The sequence below is a fragment of the Salminus brasiliensis genome, chromosome 17 (genome assembly GCF_030463535.1).
Source record: "Salminus brasiliensis chromosome 17, fSalBra1.hap2, whole genome shotgun sequence".
NCBI lineage: Eukaryota > Metazoa > Chordata > Actinopteri > Characiformes > Bryconidae > Salminus > Salminus brasiliensis.
Genome location: NC_132894.1, coordinates 219,981 through 233,226, shown reverse-complemented (window position 1 = coordinate 233,226; position 13,246 = coordinate 219,981). Strand labels below are relative to the sequence as shown.

Sequence of the window (13,246 nt, the reverse complement as noted above, 5' to 3'; positions counted from 1 at the left end):
ATAACTGAACTCTATACTGAACTCTATAACTAAACTCTATAACTGAACTCTATACTGAACTCTATAACTAAACTCTATAACTGAACTCTATACTGAACTCTATTACTGAACTCTATAACTGAACTCTATACTGAACTCTATTACTGAACTCTATAACTGAACTCTATAACTGAACTCTATACTGAACTCTATAACTAAATTCTATTACTGAACTCTATAACTGAACTCTATAACTAAACTCTATAACTGAACTCTATTACTGAATTCTATAACTGAACTCTATAACTAAACTCTATAACTGAACTCTATTACTGAACTCTATTACTGAACTCTATAACTAAACTCTATAACTGAACTCTATACTGAACTCTATTACTGAACTCTATAACTGAACTCTATAACTGAACTCTATAACTAAACTCTATTACTGAACTCTATAACTAAACTCTATAACTGAACTCTATTACTGAACTCTATAACTGAACTCTATTACTGAACTCTATTACTGAACTCTATAACTGAACTCTATACTGAACTCTATAACTAAACTCTATAACTGAACTCTATACTGAACTCTATAACTAAACTCTATAACTGAACTCTATACTGAACTCTATTACTGAACTCTATAACTGAACTCTATACTGAACTCTATAACTGAACTCTATAACTGAACTCTATACTGAACTCTATTACTGAACTCTATAACTAAACTCTATACTGAACTCTATAACTGAACTCTATTACTGAACTCTATAACTGAACTCTATAACTGAACTCTATAACTAAACTCTATACTGAACTCTATTACTGAACTCTATTACTGAAATCTATAACTGAACTCTATACTGAACTCTATAACTGAACTCTATAACTGAACTCTATTACTGAACTCTATAACTGAACTCTATTACTGAACTCTATACTGAACTCTATAACTGAACTCTATTACTGAACTCTATTACTGAACTCTATAACTGAACTCTATTACTGAACTCTATAACTGAACTCTATAACTGAACTCTATAACTAAACTCTATAACTGAACTCTATACTGAACTCTATTACTGAACTCTATAACTGAGCTCTATTACTGAACTCTATAACTGAACTCTATTACTGAACTCTATAACTAAACTCTATTACTGAACTCTATTACTGAAATCTATAACTGAACTCTATACTGAACTCTATAACTGAACTCTATAACTGAACTCTATTACTGAACTCTATTACTAAACTCTATAACTGAACTCTATAACTAAACTCTATAACTGAACTCTATACTGAACTCTATAACTGAACTCTATAACTGAACGCTATTACTGAACTCTATAACTGAACTCTATTACTGAACTCTATAACTGAACTCTATTACTGAACTCTATTACTGAACTCTATAACTGAACTCTATAACTAAACTCTATAACTGAACTCTATTACTGAACTCTATAACTGAACTCTATAACTAAACTCTATAACTGAACTCTATTACTGAACTCTATTACTGAACTCTATAACTGAACTCTATAACTGAACTCTATTACTGAACTCTATAACTGAACTCTATAACTAAACTCTATAACTGAACTCTATTACTGAACTCTATAACTGAACTCTATAACTGAACTCTATTACTGAACTCTATTACTGAACTCTATAACTGAACTCTATACTGAACTCTATTACTGAACTCTATAACTGAACTCTATTACTGAACTCTATTACTGAACTCTATTACTGAACTCTATAACTAAACTCTATAACTGAACTCTATACTGAACTCTATTACTGAACTCTATAACTAAACTCTATAACTGAACTCTATTACTGAACTCTATAACTGAACTCTATTACTGAACTCTATAACTGAACTCTATAACTGAACTCTATACTGAACTCTATTACTGAACTCTATAACTGAACTCTATTACTGAACTCTATACTGAACTCTATAACTGAACTCTATAACATGCTTTAGCACCTTTAACACCTTGTGGTAGAAAGTGGTTGTATGTGTGATGGCCACAAGGTGGCGCCCGGCACCGTCAAAAACGAGAATTAGAAGACTTTCAGAAAACGGTGGAAACGTTCGCAAATGTTTCTCCTGCCATTTGCATCCATTCAGTCCTCAAGCCAGACGACGTCCCCTGACGGTGGCCGCTGTGACCGCGTCGTGTCGTTCCGCTTGTTTGGGAAAGATCCGTTCCACCTTAAATGCTGCAGCAGTCTGTACAGCGCCCAATGAGGCTCGTGCGGGGCTGCTCCACGATGAGCGGCAGCATTTAAGGTGGAACGGAAAAATTAAATGAATTATAAATAATACCATCATGTATTATTACATATTCCCTATAGGCTAAATGCTTACAGTATACCTCACCTGAGAACCTGTCGATGATGTTAAATTTAGAGGTGGCAAAATCCAGAAAGTCACCTGGGTGGATTTTGGTACCTTTGATTAAATTACACTTTGGCTCCTATAAGAAACGGAGGATGACGTCATTCCTATCAAACAACGAGACGATATCGCAGAATTGTATGCCCCCCCTCCCTCCCGCATTGCTGACCCCCAACCTACACCCCCCTTCGTCTTATCTCACATCCTACGTCACACGGTGCTTTCCTCGCCGGGTGGTGGGAGGGGTGGAGGGTTGCAGGGTGGGTGTGTCTGAAGGGGGGCTTCCATTCATAAACACATTCAGCTGTACTCTCTCTCTCATCAGCCCGCCGAGCTCTCTCTCTCTCTCCGCTTTCGGCGAAGCTCTCGCATGGATCACATCCATTACAACTAGGTAAGCGTTCTCACACACACACACACACACACACACACACACACACACACACACACATGCATGCGGTAGCTTGTGCTCGTATGGAGGGCATCAGTGATGCTGCACCACCTTCTCCTCTCTCAGGCTGGACAGGCTGGGTGCTCCGATGGAGCCGTTACCTCCTGACTCACCATAACTCACTAACACAGCCCTGAATGTCCTGGCTTCTCTCGACCAGCCAGCAGTGCTGCTCAGCAGCTGATGGAGCTGATGGAGCTGATGGAGAGCAGACACAGCCGCATGCATTTGTGATTAAAGTTCTGGAGCAGGGCTGATTTATAGCTGAGAAGCTCCACGAGCCCGATGAGCCTGAACGCCAGTCCCTGACTTATCTTTAAAAAGATGGAGCTGTGATGGAGCTGTGGTGGAGCTGTGATGGAGCTGTGATGGAGCTGTGGTGGAGCTGTAATGGAGCTGTGGTGGAGCTGTGATGGAGCTGTGGTGGAGCTGTGATGGAGCTGTGGTGGAGCTGTAATGAAGCTGTGATGGAGCTGTGATGGAGCCGTGGTGGAGCTGCGATGGAGCTGCGGTGGAGCTGCGATAGAGCTGTGATGAAGCTATGGTGGAGCTGTGGTGGACCTGGGATGGAGCTGTGATGGAGCTGTGGTGGAGCTGTGGTGGACCTGGGATGGACCTGGGATGGAGCTGTGATGGAGCTGTGATGGAGCTGTGATGCAGTTGTGGTGGAGCTGTGATGCAGCTGTGGTGGAGCTGTGATGAAGCTGTGATGGAGCTGTGATGCAGCTGTGGTGGAGCTGTGATGGAGCTGTGATGGAGCTGTGGTGGAGCTGTGGTGGAGCTGTGATGGAGCTGTGGTGGAGCTGTGGTGGAGCTGTGATGGAGCGGGTTTTCTTCAGTTATCTGGAGTTCATCTGCTACAGCATGTTGATGGATGTAGGAAGTATTTGTATTATTGTTGGTCTCGTTCTTGTTATTATTATAACTACTCTTATAGTCATAGAGAGATGGTATATGGACAGATACGCTATGTAGACAAAAGTATTTGGACACCTGCTCATTCTGAAATCAAGAGTATTAAAAGAGCTGATTCTGCTGGAGTAATTGTCTCTACTGTACAGAGAAGAAGACTTTCTACTAGATTTTGAAGGAGCATTGTTGTGAGGATTTGATTGCATTCATCGACAAGAGCGTTTGTGAGGTCAGGATGTTGTATGATAAGGTAAAGGTGCACGTATTTGTCACTGTACAGTGTGCACTGTACAGCGAAATGTGTCCTCCGCATTTATCCCATCTGGTAGTGAACACACACTCACACACACACACACACACACACACACACACACACACGTGTTAGGGGCAGTGAGTACACACACCCAGAGCGGTGGGCAGTCAACTCCAGCGCCCGGGGAGCAGAGAGGGTAAAGGTCCTTGCTCAAGGGCCCAACAGTGGCAGCTTGCCGAGCCCGGGAATCGAACACACAACCCTGTTATCGATATCCCGGCTCTAACCGCTGAGCCACCACTGCCCCTGGGCTGAGCCACCACTGCCCCTTATCATCCCATTCAAAAGTACTGGATGGAGCTCCACCACCGTTCCAGAGAGCCAATAGGTTCATGTTGATCTGCTCCAGAGAGTCCTATTCTATTGGCAGTACTTCTTCTCTACAGGGACTAGACAAGCTGTGTGTGTGCATTTGCACATCTGTGTCAGCAATGGGTGCAGAATGCATTCATTAGAAAGGGTGTCCACAAACATTTGGACATATGTAGATACATAGATATATTTAACTGCATTGGCAAAGAAATGCAGCAACATCTACCACACGTGCAAAACAGTGAAATAAATATAAATATACAGACAGTGCACTCGGGAAGTCTTCAGACCCTTTCACTGTTCAGTTCATGTTGCAGCCTTCTGCTAAAATAAAAAAGAAAAAAGTTCATAATAAAAAGGTGTTAAATGAAAAATTAAAATATTCGAATGACATAAATTTGTTAGCAATTATAGTGTTTTTGGGTATGATGCCACATGGTTTGCATCTGCATTTGGGAATGTTCTGATCTTCTCTGCAGATCCTCTCAGGCTCTGTCAGGTGGGATGGTCGACAGCTATTTCAGGTCTTTCCAGAGATGTTTGATTGGGTTTAAGTCCGGGCTCTGGTGGAGCTGCTCAAGGACAGGTAGTTGTCCTTAAACCTCTCCTGTGTTGTCTTGGCTGAATGCTTAGGGTCATTGTCTTGTTGGGAGGTGAACTTTCTGCCCAGTCTGAGGTCCCGAGCACTCTGGATCAGGTCTTCATTAAGAACATCTCTGAACTTCACTCCATTCAGCTTTCCCCCAACCCTGACCAGTCTCCCTGTCCCAGCCTCTGAAACACAAACAGTGTCACTGTTGGGACGGTATTGGGCAGGTGATGAGCAGTGCCTGGTTCCCTCATGAAGTTTAGTCCTGGTTCCAGAGAATCTTGTTTCTCACAGTCTGAGAGTCCTTTAGGGTCGTTTGTGTTTATGGAGGAGAGGCTTCTGTCTGGCCACTCTGCTGTAAAGCCCAGATTGCTGCTTCAGTGATGGGTGACCTTCTGGAGGTTTCTCCCATCTGCACACAGGATCTTTGGAGTTCCGCCAGAGTGGCCTCTCTTACCGAGGCCCTTCTCTCACGATTGCTTAGTTTAGTGGGACGGCAGCTCTATGAAGAATCCTGGTTGTTCCAAACGTCTTTCATTTAAGAATTACGGAGGCCACTGTGCTCCAAGGAACTTTCAGTGCATCAGAATTGTGTTGCCTTCTTCAGATCTGTGCCTTCACACAATCCTGCATCTGCGCTCAACAAATAAAGGTAATGGTGCACATATCTGTCACTGTATACAGCGAAATGTGTCCTCTGCATTTAACCCATCTGTGGTAGTGAACACACACACTCTAGTGATCTAGGGGCAGTGAGTACACACACACCCAGAGCGGTGGGCAGCCAACTCCAGCGCCCGGGGAGCAGAGAGGGGGAAGGGCCTTGCTCAAGGGCCCAACAGTGGCAGCTTGCCGAGCCCAGGAATCGAACCCACAACCATGTTATCAATAGCCCGGCGCTCTAACTGCTGAGCACCACTGCCATCATGTCCAGTTAACTGAATCTACCACAGGTGGGCTCCAATCAAGGTGTATACACATTCCAAAGATGATCAAGGGAATGGGTGACCCCCAGAGCTAAATTTCAGGTGTCTGAATACTTATGTCCATGCAAAAATGTCACAAGGCCTCAACATAAGAAGCTGAACAAGTGAAAGGGTATGAAGACCAGAACCAGAATCCACTGTATATGTATATAAATGCAACTGTCACTCATTCCAGAGGTACTGGCCCGAGATGGCTCCACAGTCCAAAGCTGTGCACTGGGATCTGTGACCTGATCCGGAGTGTTCTGTTCTACTGGCAGTGCTTTCCTGTTGGATTCAATCACAGCTGCACTGGGTAACAGTGTCAAATGTAAGGAAATGTATGGAGATTGAAAAAGCTGTGTAGATGCACCGGTTTAGAAGGAGTGTCTGGATACTTTTGATACTTTTGGTATTTGTTAAAACAGGCATGAGGAGTTTATGCATCTCAAGTTAATGTTAATGAAGCACAATGTTCAACTAATGAATTATTCAATTATAATAAACAAAATCAGAACAGTAACTTTTGTGCAGTTTAACAGTTTCAGCCTGAACATGTGTTTAGTCATTTTCTCTTGTTCCCATAGCAACAGCTACGGCACTTCACCCTGAAGACTGTTTGAGTTTAATAAAGAATTCATGCCTGTATTCTGTGAATCTCCTCTTGGTGGTGCAATAGAGCACATTTTAGAACCAGATCAGCTTCAGCTTACAGTGAGAGCTAGCCAGGCTAAAGTACAGCCTCCAAACATGGTGGAGGTAGTTTCACACAGTTACTGTAACTAAGACCCCCCCACCCCCATACATTCACAGCAGATTCATATTTAGGTGTTAAATTGGCTGTAGATGTAATGTGTGGATATTTTCTGATATTAGTCAGCATAATGAGTTCTGGTCTGATAGTAGTGTTCTGATGTTAGTCTGATGTTAGTCAGATGTTAGACACAGGGTCTTTTCACTAATGATATTTATTTTGATTGATAAAAATTTGGAGCTCATCTGGATCAAACAGTAAGCTGTATTGATTGATCAGGCTGTTCAGCAGCTGTTACGACAGCTGTTCAGGTTTATATTCACTCTGCTTTCTTATGGACTGTTCTGGAAACTGAAGCTCAATGGAGAAATGATGTCGGTTCTGTAAACAAATGATTAATTTTGCTCAAATACCTTTTCAATTATTCAGCAACTATAAACATGTGCTCTGCTCCCATTTCTCCTCATTATTAACCATCAGTAACCAACGACCAGACATTAGATCATTCTGGGACAAATACTGTCCAGTTAAGGTTCTTATGGGTCAGATATTGTAATGGACAGTGTACTGTGGGTCAAACCTGTCCTGGCTCTAGAACTCAGATTTAGGGTCCTCTTTTGCATTTAAACCTGTGGGCCCTGTGCAGCCAACCCTGTCATTGCAGCCATTCCACGGTAGTACCTGGGGCAGAACTGGGCCATGGCCTGTTACAGAGCATTACTGCTGTTTATCAGAGCCAGGTATTATAGAGTGTTACTGATTACACCCAGCCTGTCAACTGACCCAGAGCCGGCAGGCTGTTCAGACCGCCGAGCGCTCTCGACAGTAAAGCTACCAGTTCTGATAGTTATCATCCTGTTGTTTGATGAGCTGTGGAGCGTTCTGCAGCTCAGAGCTAATAAAGGGACTTTCGTTTATATGAGAGAGAGAGAGAGAGAGAGAGAGAATGTTGAGCTGTTATGAGGCTCTATGACCAGGTGGGTGGGCAGAGGCTGGCTGAGTATGCAGCAGGAACGGAGGGCTTTGCAGAGAGAGACACACACACAGAGTGCTGCACAACTTGCACTCATACACACACACACACATGCGCACACACACACTCATACACTCTCTGACTTTAGGCATCGTCTTGGCGCTGAAGAACCAGAAACGATACACACATCCTTCTGCATGTTGCCTTTTTCCTGCTATGTAATTGGAGCTGCTTGGAAGGTGAGTGTGTGTGCGCATGTATGTGGTGGTAAACAGACAGACAGATAGAGAGCTTGAGAGAGAGAGAGAGAGAGAGAGAGAGAGAGAGAGAGAGAGAGAGAGAGATGGTTCAGGCAGAAGCTGCAGCATTAATGGCATTATCAGAGCCGGAGCTCACACTGCTGGGCCTCAGCTGCTGGAATCGTCTCCTCATTATACAGAGGAGAGAGAGAGAGAGAGGGGGGAGAGAGAGAGAGAGAGGGAGAGAGAGAGAGAGAGGGGGGAGAGAGAGAGAGAGAGAGAGGGGGGGGGAGAGGGAGAGGGAGGGAGAGAGAGAGAGAGAGCAGGACTTTAAAGGGATTATGGAGTGTGGCAGAAGGGTTGTGCAGCCGAGGGTCTGACTGGGTCTCTTCTCGGGCTGCTGCTGCGTGTTTGGATCAATGGGCTCATGCCTGTGTTCCTCAGCATCCTGTGTTGATTAGGTTACCCAGGCTGACCTCCATACAGTTTATAGGTGAGGGAGGTGGTATAATGCATTATGAAGAGCTCATGATTATCCTTTTACACCATATGGACAAAAGTATTGGGACACCTGTTCATTCTTTGTTTCTTCTGAAATCAAGGGTATTAAAGAGTTTATCCTGCTTTTGTTTCTGCTAGATTTTGGAGCAGCATTGCTGTGAGGATTTTGATTGCATTTAGCGACTAGAGCGTTAGTGAGGTCAGGATGTTGGATGATCATCACCACCCCACCTCATCATCCCCAACTCATCATCCCCAACTCATCATCCCCAACTCATCCCAAAAATACTGGATGGAGCTCCTCCACCATCATTCCAGAGAGCACAGCTCTTCCACTGCTCCACAGCTCCTCAATGCTGGGGGGCTTTATACCCCTCTAGCCCACGCCTGGCATTATTAGGCAGCATGGAGCCAATAGGGTCATGATGTTGATCTGCTCCAGAGAGTCCTATTCTATTGGCAGTACTTTCTTCTCTACAGGGACTAGACAAGCTGTGTGTGTGCATTTACACATTTGTGTCAGCAATGGGTTCAAATTAGCTGAAGGCATTCGTTAGAGGGGATGTCCACAAACATTTGGACATGTAGTGTATGTTAGACACTGTTAATGTTAATTGTTTCTGTTCCTCTGGGTTTAAACTGGTTTGTTCCATCAGGACCCAGAGCTCCACGGTTTACTCGCCGTCAGTACTCCCCCTAGTGGAGGTGGCTTTGATGCATGTGTTTAGTGCCAGGCCATGTTTAATGAAGTAATGAAGGGCTGCACAGCACTATTAGAGATTACTGAACATCTCCACACAGTCTGAGTCAGTGTGATGATGATCAGTGCAGTTTGCTAATTAGTGAGGATGAGCTATCATTACCCGCTAAGTACATTAGCCTCGTAGCTGCAGCAAAAAACTTCTAAATAAGCTAACTTCAGACATCCTCAAGCGAGTCTTGGCTGAATCAGCACATCTGGAAGGGAAAAGCCTTCAAATTTTGTCTGAACCTAACCATGCTGGAGAATTAGAAGCTGAGCGTCTCAGGAGTGATCCTGCTTTCTAAGACAGCTGCATGTCTTCCTCAGGGGGACGCACTCACTGGCCTGGACCATGAGCAATGAGTCTGCCGTCTGGAAAAACCTAACAGAAAGCCCCACAGTAAGTATACATCTCTCTCTCTCTCTCTCTCTCTCTCTCTCTCTCTCTCTCTGTCATTACCGTCATTCTCCCTCCACAAGTTTCTCCAGATATGCAAATAGAACATATCCTGTTCTGTGTTCTCCATAATCAAATTCTCAGGCTGATGTAAACAGATTAAGTCCTGCAGGAGAACTTTCAGTCAGGCTGAGCTCCGGCAAAGAAAATCAACATGGGCCAACATCAGAATCTGAAGTACAGCCGCCATCTTCAATTACCAGCATCTACTGACTTATTGTATAAACAGGGGAAGAAGGTTGATCAGTGATGGGCTTTAAAACTGGAGTTTGGCAGGTAGAAGACATACAGCAGGGGTTGGGGTATGGAGAGTACTGGTAGGGGTCAGTAGGGTAGTACTGTGTTGTCTGGTCTGTACTGTGTTGTGTTGTCTGTCCGCACTTGTTTGTTTGTGTTGCACTTGTGTTCTGTATGCACTGTCTAGTTGCACCATGGTCCTGGAGGAACGTTGTTTCGTTTCACTGTGTACTCTGTATGTAGTTGAAATGACAATAAAACCCACTTGACTTGACTTGACTTAACTTGGGTTGGGGTATGGAGAGTACTGGTAGGGGTCAGTAGGGTTGGGGTATGGAGAGTACTGGTAGGGGTCAGTAGGGTTGGGGTATGGAGAGTACTGTAGGGGTCAGTAGGGTTGGGGTATGGAGAGTACTGGTAGGGGTCAGTAGGGTTGGGGTATGGAGAGTACTGTAGGGGTCAGTAGGGTTGGGTATGGAGAGTACTGTCTGGACTCTTTGTACATGACAGATGATAAATAATTGTAGGAGGGTAACTGTAGGAGGGTGTAGGAGGGAAACTGTAGGAGGGTACACAGTAGGAGAACGTGTGTTTCAGGAGCTGCATTCAGTTCCTGTTCTTATTCCCATTGATGGTTTCTTTGGATAGCCGGGTGCAGATGGCGCGGCAGGAGGAGGTGTGTGCCCGTGGCTTTGATATCTTTCAGAAAGAGACATTGGGTGTATTGTGCTGGTGTCGGTGGTCCAGGTCTATGCTGCTGGAACCCACCCCCCATATCACACTCGCTCTTTGGAGTAGTGAACACTGCACTTAACAACTCAACTCAGAACAAAAGATACAGAAAAATACACACCTGTGCCCCCCACCCCCCGCCCACTCACACCGAGAAGAGTGCTCTTCGTCATGCAGAGCAGAAGAGCTTTCTCGCAGACTCGCGCCGAGTCGCTCACGTGCGCTTTCATTAGGAGTGAAAGTTTCAGGATCAAACAAATAAGGGTTTTGAAGCTCAGAATTGAAAAGAGCATCATTCCCACTCTGATGCTGAAGACACTGGTGTGGTCATACCAACACAACACCAATAAGTATCCAGGATAATACTAACAGGAGTGTGAGGTAGCTTGTGAACAATTCTCTAAATAAACTGTTTTCCTGTTCATACCCTATAGTTCATAAAGGGCCTGTATGGAATATAGGCAGCAAAAGCAGCCTGGGTTGAATGTTTTAGTGTAGTTCACATTTTCCTGCTGCCTCTCTATATGCTCACACTACAGCTGTTTAGCTCTCCCCAAACATGTTGATGGTATAAAGAAGTTGTTCAAGGACTGTTTCAGCCTGGGCTGCTTCTTAGTGTGGCACAGTACAGGGTAACCAATCACACAGAGAGTTTAGAAAGGGGCCATGTTCAAATAAAGTTCACGTAAAACCCAAGCAGACATGGAGCTCAGTGGCAGAGAGTTGTTTAAGAATGTAGGACAAACTGACAGGATATGAGTTCAGAAACCTTGTTTTCTACCTGGAGGGTCCGACCTGACTGACCTCTGACTCTGTTGCTTACCCAGGAGCTCCCCCTGGAGCCCGGTGGGCAGGATGGCTACGTCTCCTGCTGGTCCTATTGTCCATCTTCCTTGGGGGGGCGCTGGTCCTGCTGTCTGTCCTGCTGATCGCCTGCCGCAGATGCTGTGATGGGGACCAGCGCTATGCTCGGTGAGACCAAGCCTCTGAACACACACACACACACACGGTGGGAAACTGCTGCACTGAATTCAGTTGATTCAGACGTGTGAATCGGTTCAGCATTAATGGACCGTTGAAAGAAATCAGTCCACTGTTCATTTCACTCAGAGCATCACATCTTCCAGTGGAGATCATTTCAGCAGCTTCCAGCCCTGGTCCTGAAGCATGCTGCCTGTCATAGTTTAGCAATTTCCTTATTCTGACACACTTGATCTGGATTAAGATGCAGATTAACTAGACTTTCTAGGTTACAGTGTATATGCAGGCAGAAGAACTCAGGGACCACTAAAGCACTGCTGTCCTGATATTAAAATAATACTAAGATTTAGTCACACTAGTTATTTGTGACACTTTAGCCTTGACTTGTTAGTAGCAGCTGCTAGTAGCAACTTCTGGAATCAAGGGTATAAAACGGGCGGTCAGCCCCCTTCACCACAGTAACAGCCTCTACTCCTCTGGGAAGGCTTTACACTCGATTGCTGTATCAACTGAATGGCATTCAGCCACGAGAACATCAGTGAGGTCCGGTTCTGATGGTGGATGATTAGTTTTGCCAATCCCACAATATCCCAAAAGTACTGGGTGGAGCGCCTCCACCATCATTCCAGAGAACACAGCTCTTCAATGCTGGGGGCTTTATACCCCTCTAGCCCACGCCTGGCATTATTAGGCAGCATGGAGCCAATAGGGTCATGATGATGATCTGCTCCAGAGAGTCCTATTCTATTGGCAGTACTTCTTCTCCACAGGGACTAGACAAGCTGTGTGTGCATTTGCACAGTAGAAGGGGTGTCCACAAACATTTGAGCATTTAGACTACCACAGGATGCCTTCATAGGTCTTGTGGAGTCTCTACCTCAATAGGTCAGAGCTGGTTCCACCCACAAATAAGAGCATGTGATTGGCTGATTCCTCTGTATATTGGGGGTTACTCTGATGCATTAGGACGTCAGTTCTGCCTGTGATGTCCTGACCAATGGGAAGCTTGCTTAGCTTTATCCACCCAATATTAAAGAATGCTGAAATGCTAACCCAGTTGCTATTGTTAGCTACATTAGCTTCATATCTGCAGTGTAAAAACCTCAGATATGAAACCTCAGTCTGTCTGAAGCTGCTCTGGGAGGGAGCGGCTCTGCCTGGAGCAGTTCTATCTGTTTCACTGCCATCCATCTTCAGTGCCAGATTCACAGGTTGTGTACGGCGTGCCTTCCTGTCAGGGGCAGAAGTGGTACGGTGTGTGTGTGTGTGTGTGTGTGTGTGTGTGTGTGTGTGGTGGCAGAAAGGTACGGAGTGTGCCGGCGTTGCAACCAGGCTGGAGAACTGCAGCTCCCACAAATGACGAGGCTAATGAGATCTCATAGCAGCCATCAGGCGTGATTAATCTCTCTTGGCACGCAGAGCACAATCCGACACCCGCTCTCTCACACACACACACACACACACACACACACACACATGCACACAGTATGCAGTCACACGGTGGACTGAAAAAGCTCCCCCAGTTTATCCTCACTGCTCTGTGCTCCCATATGGACGGAGAAATTGCCTCTCAGAACACACTGAGTGCTGCAGGCTGGGCTCGGTGCAGACTGTGCTCGGTACAGACTGGGCTCAGTACAGACTGGGCACAGTACAGACTGGGCTCGGTGCAGGCTGGGCTCGGTACAGA

General features: G+C 45.1%; 1 long non-coding RNA gene across 2 annotated transcripts; it reads left to right on the top strand.

Moving 5' to 3' along the window:
• Positions 1–2,662: 2,662 nt before the first annotated feature.
• On the top strand, positions 2,663–11,543 carry LOC140538150 (uncharacterized). Of its 2 annotated transcripts, none has more exons than XR_011977709.1 (3): positions 2,663–2,792; positions 9,477–9,549; positions 11,403–11,543. It is a non-coding gene; the product is annotated as an uncharacterized lncRNA (long non-coding RNA). The 2 variants fall into 2 exon arrangements; XR_011977708.1 differs by lacking the exon at positions 2,663–2,792 and adding an exon at positions 7,642–7,906.
• Positions 11,544–13,246: the final 1,703 nt, after the last annotated feature.